General features: G+C 39.1%; 1 long non-coding RNA gene across 2 annotated transcripts; it reads left to right on the top strand.

The window, feature by feature from the left end:
* The first annotated feature begins 2,607 nt into the window (after positions 1–2,607).
* Positions 2,608–10,003, top strand: LOC118651503. 2 transcript variants are annotated; one of them, XR_004966273.1, is made up of 3 exons: positions 2,608–5,991; positions 6,248–6,381; positions 8,907–10,003. It is a non-coding gene; the product is annotated as an uncharacterized LOC118651503 (long non-coding RNA). The 2 variants fall into 2 exon arrangements; XR_004966272.1 differs by lacking the exon at positions 8,907–10,003 and having other exon boundaries at positions 6,248–7,205.
* Positions 10,004–13,501: the final 3,498 nt, after the last annotated feature.

Raw genomic sequence — 13,501 nt, 5'->3', positions numbered from 1 at the left:
GAAAAACGGAAAATCAGAGAAGCTGTCAACAGAAGCTTAAGGAAACATGACAACTAAGTGTAATGTAAATTATATGGGATTCTGGCAGAAAACACTTTAGGGAAAAATAGGAAATGTGAATAAAATAAGGAATTTAATGTTTGTTTATTTTTAATAAATTTTTTTTGTTGTTAATCACCTGAGAATATTTTTCCATTGATTTTTAAAGAGTGGAAGGGAGGGGGAGAGACAGAAACATTGGTTACCTCCTGCATGTGCCTGACCAGGGCCAGGACCTGAGGTACACACCTTAACTGGAATTGAACCCATGACCCTTCTGTATGTGAGCCAATGTTCTATCCACTGAGCAACTGGCCAGGGCTGGAATTTAATGTTTTAATATTGGTTTATTGCTTTCGACAAATGTGTCACACTAATATAAACTACTAGAGGCCTGGTGCATGAAATTCGTGCGGTGGGGGGTGGGGGGGTGGGAGGGGAGGGTCCCTCACCTGGCCTGCACCCTCTGGCAATCTGGGACCCCTTGGGGGCTGTTCAACTGCTGGCAGTCAGACTTCCCTCTTGCAATCCAGGACCACTGGCTCCTAACCGCTCAACTGCCTGCCTGCCTCATCGCCCCCAACCCTTCTGCCTGCCTGCCTTATCGCCCCTAACCGCTTGCCTGATTGCCCCTAACTGCTCACCTGCCTGCCTGATCTCCCCTAACCACCTCTGCCTTGGCCCCTGCTGCTGCAGCTTTATCCGGAAGGATATCCGAGATGATGTCAGGAAGGTTGTTTGGCTTTCCAGTCTAATTAGCCTATTACCCTTTTATTTATATACTAATAAAAGGGTAATATGTTAATTAGACCAGACATCCTTCCAAGCATTCTTCCGGACAAAGCCATGGTGGTGGGGGCCAAGGCAGAGGCAATTAGGGGTGATCAGGCAGGCAGGGGAGAGTGGTTAGGGGCGATTAGGCAGGCAGGCATTTGAGTGGTTAGGAGCCAGTGGTCCTGGATTGCAAGAGGGATGTCCAATGCACTGGGCCTCTAGTTATAGAGAATAGAGAATAGGGAGGGATATAACAGGAATTCCATTTTATCTTTATAGTAATTCTATAAATCTAAACTTTTAGAATAAACTTTTTATTGTTTTTTTAAATATATTTTATTAACATTAGAGAGGAAGGGAGAGGGAGAGAGAGAGAAACATCAGTGATAAGAGAGAATCATTGATCGGCTGCCTCCTGCATGCCCCCTACTAGGGATCGAGCCTGAAACCTAGGCATGTGCCCTTGACTGGAATTGAACCCAGGACCCTTCAGTCCACAGGCCGACGCTCTATCCATTGAGCCAAACCAGCTAGGGCAAGAACTATTTTTAGAAAAGCAAAGAATCAGTATGATTATTATATATTTTATATATTTTCAATAAATGGGAAAATCTCTGATGTTAGAGCTGAAGTGAAAATTTCAGTTATATAACATGGCATCATAAGTTTATCCAGCCTCTTTTTGTTTGTTTGTTTTAACTTAAATTCTTTATTGTTTAAAGTAGTACATATGTCTTCTTTCCCCCCATTGACCTCTCCCTGGCTACTTCCACCCCCAAGCACCTACCCTCACCCCCCTACTCTCTGTGTCCATTAGTTATGCTCATAGGCATGCCCACAAGTCCTTTGGTTGATCTCTTACACCCCCATCCCCCATCCTCACTCCCCACCGCCATCCTCCCTCTTAGGTTGGAAGGTCTGTTGGATCCTTCTATGTCTCTGGCTCTATTTTTGTTCAACAGTTTGTTGTTCATTATATTCCACAAATGAGTGAGATCATGTGATATTTATCTTTCTCCAACTGGCTTATTCTGCTTAGCATAATGATCTTCAGGACCATCCATGCTGTTGCAAATAGTAAGAGTTCCTTCTTTTTTACAGCAGCATTGTATTCCATTGTGTAGATGTACCAGTTTTTTAATCCATCTGCTGATGGGCACTTACACTGTTTCCAAATCTTAGCTATTGTATATCTAGCCTCTTGAGTCCTCATTCTTCCCTGTCATTCAAGTTAATATCCAGCTTGAGAATATAATACAAATCACTCCCTAACCAGAATTTCTCATTGGGAGAAAAACTTTTCTAATTTTTTTTTTTTTTGGCTTAAATTTATTTCTAGAAATTGAAATAGGGAGGCTATAGTTTTTTTTGAGCAACTCCTTATATATGTCCAGTAACAAATCAGGGGTGTATCAGTATTCAGTTGTAATTGATAATTCTATGAATTATGAAATTTTCTTGTGAGTAGAAACTTTCACTCTTATTTTGGTTCCCAGCACTTAATTGTATTAATCTTCCTAAAACTTAAATACTATTTTACCCCAGGTTGCAGAGCACAAATGTTTCGAGTCCTCTTTCCCTCTCTTCTGTGGGCTTCCCTAACTCCTTTCTTGTCTGCTACCTGCTCAAATCCTTCTCTGCTAAAACTCATTTCAGACTCTCCATCTTTTTTTTTTATTTTTTATGGTTAAATGATTATTTATTTATTTATTTATTTATTTTTATTGCTAAAAATATTACAAAGGGTATTACATACGTGTCCTTTTTTTTTTCCCCACCCTTAACAATCTCCTGGCCGCCCCTACCCTCCAGTGTCTTATGTCCATTGGTTATGCTTCTATGCATGCATACAAGTCCTTCGGTTGATCTCTTACCCCCATCCCTCCTGCCCCCCAACCCTCCCCGGCCTTCCTGCTCCATCTTTATTAACCACACTCATTGGAACTTCTTTTGTATTTGGAGACACGATAATTTAGCATTTGAATTATTTTCTACCATAAGTGTTTTTCTTGTGTTTTTTTTTTTCTTTTTAATTTATCTTTATTGTTTAAAGTATTACAGATGTCCCCTCTCCCTCCCCCGCATTGACCCTCTCCACTCTGCACCTGCCCCACCCCCCACCTTCACCACATTATTGTCTGTGTCCATGGGTTATGCATATATGTGTTTTTTTCCTCCTCAGATTGTCAACTCCTTGGAAGAAACATCACTTCTTAGACTGTCTTTGTATTTCTTGCTCTTATTGGTAAAGTAGATGTCAAAAATAACTATGGTGCTGTATGAAATGGCTTAAGCCCTGCAGGAATGGAATAAATCTAATTATCGCCAACTTTCCTCTTCGCTATAGCAACACTATAGCATTGTTGCTATAATGTTGGTGTTAGATTGTTGATAAGGTGTGTGACTATGAAACAGATTATAAGGTGAGCAAACAGGTAATGCCTTGTGACTTTTTAAACATTATTAGGGTGTTTTCAAGGGAAAATTATTTTAGACAACTATGACTAATACCCTTCAACTCTGCAAATAATTTAATTGCTGATTATTAGTGCATCCATTAAATGAATATTTGGTTTCAAACGTATTCTGACCAACCTCGTGATAAACAAGCTATTCCAACTAGATGAAAATTGATAATATATCAGGTTCCAATTGACCAGAAGGCAATCTTGTGGCTTGATTTCAGGTAAGTAATGCTCTGAGTTTCGTTCAATTAAGTTCTCATCTCCACTTCCCAGTTATCTTGTTTTTTGTTTTGCTTCATTTTGTCATTTAAATTCTGCTGTTGCAGCTTGTGGTAAGTGCATCATTTCATGGCATTCAATTAGAGAATCCTAGATAAGCATGACTTGGCCTGCCTACATAAAAATGTTCCTCAAAATCTAGTTTGAGTCCTTTCCTATCTGCAACTAAGCCCACCAGAGCTTCCTGGATTAACTTGTGGGCCATAACATAACAAAGAAGGGCTTTACTCTCCATTACTAAATCTGGTCTCTACTTTGAAGTTAACTAAATTCTGTCTTTGGTTAGATTCCTCACTGCAGTGTTAAACTAATCAACATGAAACTTTATTTTTTTTTACCATACCAGTGTTCAGGTGACAAAACCTGACAATTATCTTCACGGTGACTATTAAAAAAATATATGTATATATGTTTATATATATATATATATAATCATGAGAGCTATGTGTGATTGAAAGAATTTGTTACATGAAAACTCAGCATTTTTTTTTGTAAACCAGCAATCTTTATCTATTCCTCTTAGTGCATATCACCCATGAAAGCATTTGGAGCTATAGAAATGGTAATATTCTTGAATATAAAGGTAAAAAGGTTAATGCTATTTGAAAATCAAAGACATTTGAATGATGATATATATGAAAGGAATGGAAAACTAAGAAGCACATATAAACTTCTAGGTAAAAATGTTAGATTACATACATCAAATTTTGTAGCTTCCTAAAACCGAACTGAAATGAAAGGGTTTCCCTACCACTGCCACTTACAAGGCATAAACCTGTGAGGAGCACAGAAAAATAGAAACACCAACAGATTTGTGGGACCTGGAAAGAGCTAGATAGAAGAGGCAAAAACTGAGCAGAATTGAAAAAGCAGAATCCTAGAATAGTAGTGGAGAAAACCAGGAAATAACCTAATTCGAACTCCCACAGATATCCCAAAAGATCTCAAGAATTTGTAGCATCAAGTACTTCTAGAAGTGGAGACAAACTACAATTTTTTAGAACAACTTGTCTAAGAAGTTTTTAATACCTTAGTTTTCCTCCCTCTTCCCCCTCCCTGCCACCTATCCCACCAACACACTCCAACACATACACACTGTGACTAGGGAATCATCAACTAGTCTCCACTCCAACAGAAGAATAAAAATTGATATGCCTATTCTTTGGAAAGGGTAAAGACAGAGGGTCTCTAAATTAGCAGATGACAGGTTCAACTGAAGGCAGGAGTGCCAAACAGAAAATAGGATTGAATGAATGTGCATATTAGTTGCTGGGACCCATTTCTCTAATTTTCCGAATTTAGTTCCTCAAATGCTGAAACAAAGCCTTTATCTTCCTGGTAGGAGGCTGGAAAAGTCTTCAGAATGGACCATTCCAAGAGGAAAGATCTAATTAGACTGAAAATCCCAAGTCCTCCAATAATATGGCCCAGTCAGAACACTCCTAGAAACTCACTGATGATTAGTCTCACGCATATGTTCTGAGCTTCCAATCTGTGATCACTAAATATTAAATATTAACAGATATCCAAGAATTACCAGATATCCGAGGGAACCATCTAAAATGAAACAGGAAACAGAGAAAAGCAACTTGGAGAACAAAGACTACGCAAGGTGGGTAAGATGTTTTTTAAAGCTAGTAATAGCTTCAGAGATAGAGGAAAGGTATTACAGCTATGAAACAAACAGGATGCTTTAAATATGCAGAAAACAAATTAAAATTGAAAATATGAGCAGCAATGAAAGAATCAAAGGTAACAGAGAAGTGCAAAAGAAGAAAAGAAAATTAGCATTCCAGTTGAAGAGGTCCATTATTTAAACAGAAGTTCCAGAAAGGAGAATAGAAAAAAAAAATGAGAGTATAAAAAGAAATTAAGAAAATAATTTATAGAATTCTTTCAAACCAAAGGACATGAATTTCAAAGAAGGTTTTGGGATGTCCTAACAAACCAATGTAAATAGACCAACATCAGTATGAAGTTTCAAATCCTGGGACCTGAAAGAAGTTCAAATAACTCCCAGAGAGAAAAAATAGTCATACATAAAGGAAGCTCAATTGCTTCACACTTTTCAATAGTGACACCGAGATCTAGAAGACAGTGGAGAAATACCTATAGAATTCTCAAGAAAAATGATGTTTAATCTGTAATTTTATACCCAGCCACATTATGTCAACCAAGTGTGAGGAAAGAATAAGACTCTTTTTTTTTTTTTTTTTACATGCAAGGTCTCAAAATTTTTACTTTTTTTACCTCTCACAAAGCTACTGAAGCCTGCACTTCACCAGAATGAGGGAATAAATCAAGAAAGAGAAAGACATTGGTTAATGGAGATGGAACCCTGCACAGATGAGAGGTGAAGCTGAATCTTCAGGATAATGGTCAGAGCAGAATAAAGAAGACTGTGTACTCTCAGAATCAAGGGCAACCAGTTCAGGTTAGAACAAGTTAAAAACCTCTAGAAGAATCTTGCCTGGCCGGTTGCTCAGTGGTTGAGCATAGACCCATGAATCAAGAGGTCATGGTTCAATTCCCCATCAGGGCACATGCCCGTGTTGCCGGCTCAATCCCCAGTACAGGTCATGCAGGAGGCAACTGACCAATGATTCTCTCTAATCACTGATGTTTCTCTCTCTCTCTCTCCTTCTCCCTTCCTCTCTGAAATAATAAAAAAAATTTTTTTTAATCTGTAGAAGAATCTTCTTTAAGATTATGAAATTGATGGAATACCTGATACATCTGAATGTCTTTCAGGACGATTTAGACTGCAGTTGGCAAACTGTAGCCCAAAGTCCAGAACTAACCCAAGGCCTGAAACTTCCTGCCTGTGAGTTATGAGAGGCTTTTACATTTTCAAAAAGTTGGAAAAAAATATGCAGCAGAAACTGTATGTGACCCACAAAGTCTAAAATATTCACAATCGGTCTCTTTTATAAAAAAAAAAAGGTGTCTGACCCCTGATTTAGACAACTGGTGAATATTTGGGGTGTTATAAATTTATGTATGGAAATCCAACCAAAACAAAAAAAAATCACTCACACACATACACACACAAACTCGAAAATATTCCATGTAAAACAAAAAGTTGTACAACTGAAGAGATGACAATGCTAGGTGTTATGTAGAAATATGGAGGTAAATACTGAAGAAAGGCTACAATAGTTGAATGTGGATGTCTCTAGGGATAGAGTAATAGTAGAAGGAAGGTGGGATTATTGATTATATATTAAAAAGCCTTGTAGAGGTATTTACCTTTTTAAACCACATGCGTTTATAATTTTAATAAGAACAAACAGAAGGAGGAAGAGGAGGGGAAGAAGGACAATAAGCCCATAAAGAGTTAAATGCAAACCCCATAGTTCTCTTGAAAACTGCTGGATAATTTGCCACGGTAAACTCTGTACCTCCCCTGGCATCTTATCACCTTTGACAGTTTGTATAAGAGCAGGCTCAGTTTCTAACATGAAGATCAGCATACAGCACAAGTGAAAACTGGAGAAGTGTAGGTTTAGGAGTCAGGTACAATGATATTTAGGGTTTAAAAGCAAAGTGCTTTGGGAACTAATACAGTAAGTCCTCAGTGTTATAGTTCTCTATAGACTTTAAGCGAAATGAGGTACAACGAAACCAATTTTTCCCGAGGCCAACTGATAAAAAATAGAGATAAGTTCCTGCAGCATATGTCTGTTCACAAAATTGTCACCAAACTTCTAATAAGGGCCCCAAACACTGCTAATAGGAAACATTGAAATAAATGTGAGCTATGAAATACTCTATAAATGTGTCGACATTAAAGACAGAGAAGATCCTTATTTTCCAACCTGCTTATCCCAGTTCATTGTTGTGAGTGGCCAAAGCCTGTTCCAGCAACTCAGGGCACAAGGTGGGCACCCACCTTGGACAGGACGCCCTTCCATCTCAGGGTGCACCTCACCCACACCCACAATCAGCCTGGGACAAGTTAGACCGCCATTTCACTTATCGTGCACATCTTTCAGATGTGGGAGTAAACGGAAGGAGCCAGAGAAAACCCAGCAAACCTGGGAGGAATGTGCAAACAGACAGTGGCCCTGGCCTTGGGAATCAATTCCCTGCCCCCTGCCCCATCAACATTATAATGAAACAGCATTGAACAAAACAACTTTATTCACTGGCCGGCTGTATTGAGGTCTATGGTTTATAAAGTACAGAAATATACAAGATGTTATCTTTTAAAAAGGCACAAATGAACCACTTTTCTCTGTTTCTAAATTTTGGGCTTGGCACATAGTAAATGCTCCATAAATATGTGTTGACTAAATAAAGAACTACGTAAAACTACCTCATAAAGATAGAAGAAATCGTAGGTATGATCTAACTCTGATTAAAAAATAAAAACACTGGTCATGAGTTCTCACCAGAAATTATTAAAAGTCTGTTGTTTTGTGGTATAGTAGGAAAATTCTTGAAAGCAGAATAAGAGCATTTTAAAGTGTGACTATTATAAATTGCAGGATTTTACAATATTGACCATTGCAATATTACAAATTGCAACATTTGAGAGTATCACTCTGCTAAAAAGAAAGATGGATATACTGGGATCAGCATAATAGGATTCAAGGCCACCTTCGAAATCTTTTGGATTTAAATGAACTTACTTTGCTAAGTACATCAATTTCTTATGTTTTTGAAAGATACAAAGATTAAAAAAATGTAAAGTGATATTTATTTCTTTTTTACCCTAAAATGAGCAAAGGAAATAATACACTTGGTGTTTACATAGAAAATGTTATCTAAGAAGGCACAACTCTTTGAAAATAATCAATAATTCATCATCACTGTACTACTGTGAATTAGATTAGTATCTTGTCCTATGTCTACTGCAGAGACACTGAAATAAAAACATGATATGTATTGCTAATTTTCTGTGTGTCTAAAGGGATAGGGAAATTTGCTTTTAAAGAAAAGCAAGCTCAATTGAATTGCAAACAAAAAAAATTACCTTTTGCTTAAAAACACTGTTCAAACCTTAAGGTTTAAAATAAAAAAAATGACTTTCACAAATATAAAGCATGATAACTAATATTGTAAATTCTTGGAGGTGTGTGTAGATGTAATTCAGCGGTTCTCAGCCTGTGGGTCATGACCCCTTTAGCAGTCGAACGACCCTTTCACAGGGGTCGCCTAAGACCATCCTGCATATCAGATATTTACATTATGATTCATAACAGTAGCAACATTTTAGTTATGAAGTAGCAACGAAAATAATTTTATGGTTGGGTCACAACATGAGGAACTGTATTTAAAGGGCCAGAAGGTTGAGAACCACTGATGTAATTTATCTGTCTTTGTTTTATTTTCTATGGCTTATAGAGCTCTCTTAAAAATGACACAAAACAATAAACGAAAAACTAGCACAACCACAATGATTTCCTGTTAAGCACAAAAGGCTTTGCAAAGGTAAATATTGTTGCAAATGTAAGTATTGTTGAAAATGTTAGCGATTCCTCTTTGAGTTTTAATTGCCTCTGGGTTCTGAATTCCCTTGCACTTAACCTTCTCCAGGTGAATTAGCCAGGAGCGCCTCAGCGACCTGTCTTCTTTTGCCTTTCACAAGGCGTATAGGAGGTGGTGGACAGCCAGAGGTTTTATAGGATTGCAGTACAAGATTACCTTGGTCATCACTGTAATAGCAACTCAGGAAAGTCTCTAGTTGCCTAACCTGCTTCCCCCACAATACTTCACAAATTCTACAGAAACAGAAATAGAAGTTTTAATTACCTACATTTATAACTGTAGCATCCTTGGAGATTCATGCTGGATGTCTTAAATGCTGTTTTGGTCACTGTAAAAATATCTACCAAATGAGCAGGTTATTACAAAATGGAAAGGGCCAATAGAACCACAGAGATTGTCTCCCATACTGTTATGATGTTATGGTCATAAGGAAACCCCTCTAATGTGTGAAATGTTTGCTGTGTGGAGACCCCAATACTCTGTAACTTCCAAAATGTAATAAACATGGTGAACGTCCCAATATCTTGATGTAAACGCCCTAAGCCCCTAAAGTGTAAACGCCCTGCTCCTAGCATAAGGCACACCATCTGGCCCACACCGATAAGACACAAGTTGTTTACTACCGGCTATATAAGCACCCGACTGTCTTCAGTCGAGGTCTCCTGCCTGATGAGAGGAGGACTCCATGTCGCTCCGTGAGGTGAGCCCCTGACTGACTGCTCTGCTGTGCGAGCCTGAACCAACTGCGGCCACAGGTCTGTCCCCGTCTTCCTGTGTGCACCGCGGGTGGCCTTTGCTGGAGCCTAGGACCCACTAGGAATAGGTAAATAAACCTTGTGTGATTGCGTACTAATTGTCTTGTGTGTTCATGTGTTCCGGTTTGCCTCAACAGTCCCAGCCGTGGGCAAACTACGGCCCGCGGGCCGGATCCGGCCCGTTTGAAATGAATAAAACTAAAAAAAAAAAAAAAAAAAAAAAAAAAAAGACCATACCCTTTTATGTAATGATGTTTACTTTGAATTTATATTAGTTCACACAAACACTCCATCCATGCTTTTGTTCCGGCCCTCCGGTCCAGTTTAAGAACCCACTGTGCCCAACCGTGGTAGACTCTAGACCAGTGGTTCTCAACCTTGGCTGCACATTAGAATCACCTGGTAATCTTTTTAAAATCCTGATTCCTGGGCCTCATCCTCCAGAAATTGTTTCTTTGTTATGGGGTGGGGCCACAACATTAGTAACAAAGAAGCAGAATTTCCAGAGAAACCAAGATGGCGACATAGGTTAACTCCGGAGTTTGCTGCCTCGAACAACCACTTCATAAATACAACTAAAAGATGGAACGGACATCATCCAGAACCACAGGAAGGCTGGCTAAGTGGAAGTTCTACAACTAGGAGGAAAGAGAATAGCATACCAACTCAGAGGAGGCGCAGTGCTGAAGTGAAACACTAAGGTGCGGAGTGCATGCGGAGTGGGCTGGCGGCTGAGGGCGCGGTTGTTGTTTTCAATTGGGAGGGAGTTTCAGACTCTGAGCTCCAGATCCGGGTGAGTCTCTAGGGACCCAGACTCAAACGGGAGAAGCGGGACTGTCTGGCTTCGGTCGGAACTCAAAGGCAGCTTTCTCTCCGAGGTTTGCAGCGGTTGCTGGGACTCTGAGAGGCAGAGCTCCTGGGGATGGAACTGAGAGCAGCCATAACTGCTCGCTCCGCCCACCCTGTAGATCTCCAGGGACCCGCCCCGCCCAAGCCCTGCACACGCCCCGCCCAAGCCCTGCACAGAGGCATTTGCTGGATAGCCTTAGGCAAACCCTAGATTAGCACCACCCTAGAGATCCAGCACAGAAGTTCTCCCACTGCAGACACAGCGGACTCTCATAGCCAGTTAGCCTGGAGGTCAAATCACCCCCAGTATTGCCAACAACAATCAAGGCTTAACTACAACAAGACTGCGCACAAAGACCACAAGGGGGTGCACCAAGAAAGCATAAAAAATGCGGAGACAAAGAAACATGACAGAAATGGAGGAGATAAAGCTAAAAACCACACTTTTAAGGTCTTTCAATAATTTTCTAGAAACTGCCGATAAATGTAGTGAGATCCTCAAGAAATCTAATGAGACCCTCGATGTTGTGATAAAGAACCAACTAGAAATTAAGCATACACTGACTGAATAAAGAATATTATACAGACTCCCAACAGCAGACCAGAGGAGCGCAAGAATCAAGTCAAAGATTTGAAATGCGAAGAAGCAAAAAACATCCAACCGGAAAAGCAAAATGAAAAAAGAATCCAAAAATACGAAGATAGTGTAAGGAGCCTCTGGGACAGCTTCAAGCGTACCAACATCAGAATTATAGGGGTGCCAGAAGATGAGAGAGAGCAAGATATTGAAAACCTATTTGAAGAAATAATGACAGAAAACTTCCCCCTCCTGGTGAAAGAAATAGACTTACAAGTCCAGGAAGCGCAGAGAACCCCAAACGAAAGGAATCCAAAGAGGACCACACCAAGACACATCATAATTAAAATGCCAAGAGCAAAAGATAAAGAGAGAATCTTAAAAGCAGCAAGAGAAAGAAACTCAGTTACCTACAAGGAAATACCCATACGACTGTCAGCTGATTTCTCAACAGAAACTTTGCAGGCCAGGAGGGAGTGGCAAGAAATATTCAAAGTGATGAATGCCAAGAACCTACAACCAAGATTACTTTATCCAGCAAAGCTATCATTCAGAATTGAAGGTCAGATAAAGAGCTTCACAGATAAGGAAAAGCTAAAGGAGTTCATCACCACCAAACCAGTATTATATGAAATGCTGAAAGGTATCCTTTAAGAAGAGGAAGAGGAAGAAAAAGGTAAAGATACAAATTATGAACAGCAAACATGCATCTATCAACAAGTGAATCTAAGAATCAAGTGAATAAATAATCTGATGATCATAATAGAATCAGGGACATAGAAAGGGAATGGACTGACTATTCTTGGCGGGGGGGGGGGGGGGTGTGGGAGATGCGGGAAGAGACTGGACAAAAATCGTGCACCTATGGATGAGGATAGTGGGTGGGGAGTGAGGGCGGAGGGTGGGGCGGGAACTGGGAAGAGGAGAGTTATGGGGGGAAAAAAGAGGAACAAATGTAATAATCTGAACAATAAAGATTTAATAATAAAAAAAAAAGGAATGAAAAAAAAGAATTTACAGAGGATGAGGCCCAGAAATCAGGATTTTAAAAAGATTCGCAGGTGATTCTAATGTGCAGCCAAGGTTGAGAACCACTGGTCTAAACATTGAAGTACCAGGGGATAGGCCGTTATTGCTGAACCCTGGTCACCTGCATATGTCCCACTAAATCTAGGCAGATAATTAATTAATTGGGGCATAATTGGGACACATACCTATCAGAATGTAAGGTATTTATTTGTTGAAAGATGTGTTAGTTTCTTGCCTTGACAATGTGATTCTTATGAAATTAGTGGCAATGCTAATGTTTTGGCCCAAAGTTAAACAAATGGAAAGATTTTGTTTAATACTATGTTTTTAAAAACTGCTTATAATTCTGGAATGGCTTCAGATAAGCTAGGTTCGAAAATGAAAAACGAGCCAAATGAAAAGTAAAGCCACTTTCTTGGAAAAATAAGAAGGAACTGAATATTATAATGTTAGGTATAAAGTGCTTAGATCTTCTAGGCAATTTATTAAGGAGATTTTCTTTTAAGAAAATTAGAGGTATTTTGCAAATGTAATCTTTTCCCTGCTAATTTCTTTAAATTTCACGTATTTAGAGCAAAAATGATTTCATGGTCTTATGGAACTTGTAACAGAGATGTAATACACTTGGCAATTATAGCAAAAAGGACTTATATGATTACAGGGTTTCTGCATTTTACATGAAGTAGTACAATATTAACTCTGGATTGTGAAAAGTTAAAGATGTATACTCTAATCCCTAAAGTAACCAGTAAGAAAATAGAGATATAGCTAAAAAACAAACAAACCAACCAAAAATGGTAGGTAAATTAAATTAGAGTTCTAAACATTTTTTCCCAAATAATTAAAAAGAAGGCAGGAAAGTAGGAACAGAGGAACAACAACAACAAACAGTGGGGACAGAAAAATAGCAAAATGGTAGACCTAAATCTACTTTGTCAACTGTTACATCAAATGTTAACAGACTGAGAAGCTACAAGGAGATATTTCCCCCTTTTTTTGTTGTTGTTAATCCTCACCCAAGGATATTTTTCCATTGATTTTTTTTTAAGAGAAAGTAGAAGAGAGAGAGAGAGAGAGAGAGAGAGAGAGAGAGAGAGAGAGAGAGAGAGAAAAGCATCCATGTGAGAGAAAAACATCGATTGATTGCCTCCCTCACATGCCCTGACTGAATCGGGATTGAACCGGCAACCCAGGTATGTGCCCTTGACTGGGAATCAAACCCAAATTAATCTGGGGTCAGT

Source organism: Myotis myotis, unplaced genomic scaffold (genome assembly GCF_014108235.1).
Source record: "Myotis myotis isolate mMyoMyo1 unplaced genomic scaffold, mMyoMyo1.p scaffold_m19_p_3, whole genome shotgun sequence".
NCBI classification, from domain to species: Eukaryota; Metazoa; Chordata; class Mammalia; order Chiroptera; family Vespertilionidae; genus Myotis; species Myotis myotis.
The sequence above is the reverse complement of the archived record's forward strand: the minus strand, read 5'-3'. Positions and strand labels throughout refer to the sequence as shown.